Raw genomic sequence first — 1,737 nt, forward strand, 5'->3', positions numbered from 1 at the left:
GTCCCCAGAACTTACTGACAGGAGCTTTAAAGTATTTGCAAATGTGCACGGCCGGCATGTGCAGAGCAAACGCTGCCCAGGGGCACTATGTCAGGCTCTGGCACTGCTTGAGACAATGGACCATCTTCAGCCACCAGGTAACCCAGGATCTAAGGCAGGAATGGGGTGAGGAAGCAAATCAAGCTGAGCAAGGCAGGCAAGAATTCATCTTGCCTTCGTGGGCATTCACAATGATGCCCTTTTTGTGTGCCATGGCTGACAAAAACATCCCAGACAGAGAAGCAGTGGGCCAAAAAAGTGTATTTCAGGTGCTGAAGTAGCTCAGTTGGGAGAGTGTTAGACTGAAAATCTGGAGATCCCTGGTTTAATCCCAGGCTTTGGCATACTCTTTGGTCCCTTTGTGTGCAGCAGTGGGCTGTTTTCTAGAAGTGTAGCAGTACCTTTACCCACCACAAGTCCCTCATTTTGGGACAGCGTTGACATATGCACCGAGTTGGCCCACCTGACCTGTCTTTCTTCTCTTGATCTTTCTCAGCAAGGGGAAGAAAAAGAAGCTCTCCTTCAAGCTGGAGTCAGAAGGGCGATGTAAGGATGACTTCCTGAGTGCTGGCTCAAGTCCTTTGCTCTACCAGCTGACCTATCGAAGGGCTGCCACCACTTTCTCCAGGTTCGCCTATCAGTGTGTTCAGAAGGGAGAGGGGTAACTAGTGGTGTTCTCCAACGGTTAGTCCTAGGACCAATCCTATTCAACTTATTCATAAATGATTTGGAGAAAGGGGTAAACAGTGAGGTGGCAAAGTTTGCAGACGATATTGAACTGCTCAAGGTAGTTAAGACCAATGCAGACTGTGAAGAATTTCAAAGAGATCTCACAAAACTAAGTGATTGGGCAACAAAATGGCAAATGAAATGTAATGTGGATAAATGTAAAGTAATGCACATTGGAAAAAAATAACCCCAACTATACATATAATATGATGGGAGCTAATTTAGCTACAACTAATCAGAAAAGAGATCTTGGAGTCATCATGGATAGTTCTCTGAAGATGACCATTCAGTGTGCAGCAGCAGTCAAAAAAGCAAACAGGATGTTAGGAATCATTAAAAAAAGGATAGAGAATAAGATGGAGAATATCTTATTGCCCTTATATAAATCTATGGTACACCTACATCTTGAATACTGTATACAGATGTGGTCTCCTCATTTCAAAAAAGATATACTGGCATTAGAAAAGGTTCAGAGAAGGGCAACTAAAATGATTAGGGTACCATATGAGGAGAGATTAACGAGACTAGGACTTTTCAGCTTGGAAAAGAGGAGACTAAGGGGGGATATGATAAAGGTATATAAAATAATGAGTGGTGTGGAGAAAGTGAAGAAGGAAAAGTTATTTACTTCTTCCCATAATATAAGAACTAGGGGCCACCAAATGCAGCACACAGTCAACATGTCGAACTCCTTGCCTGAGGAGGTTGTGAAGGCTAGAACTATAACAGGGTTTAAAAGAAAACTAGATAAATTAATAGGTTTCAGAGTGGTAGACCTGTTAGTCTGTATCAGCAAAAAGAACGACAAGTACTTGTGGCATCTTAGAGACTAACAGATTTATTTGAGAAACAACTCTGACATCCTAATCGAAAACACTGACAAAGGAGGTGCTGTCGTCATCATGAATAGGTCAGAATATGAACGAGAGGCTGCTAGGCAGCTCTCTAACACCACATTCTATAAGCTGT

General features: G+C 42.8%; 1 non-coding gene across 1 annotated transcript; it reads left to right on the forward strand.

Moving 5' to 3' along the window:
• Positions 1 to 310: 310 nt before the first annotated feature.
• TRNAF-GAA (transfer RNA phenylalanine (anticodon GAA)) lies at positions 311 to 383 on the forward strand. Its single transcript has one exon. It is a non-coding gene; the product is annotated as a tRNA-Phe (tRNA).
• The last annotated feature ends 1,354 nt before the right edge of the window (positions 384 to 1,737 follow it).

This window comes from Malaclemys terrapin, chromosome 15, assembly GCF_027887155.1.
Source record: "Malaclemys terrapin pileata isolate rMalTer1 chromosome 15, rMalTer1.hap1, whole genome shotgun sequence".
Lineage (NCBI taxonomy): Eukaryota > Metazoa > Chordata > Testudines > Emydidae > Malaclemys > Malaclemys terrapin.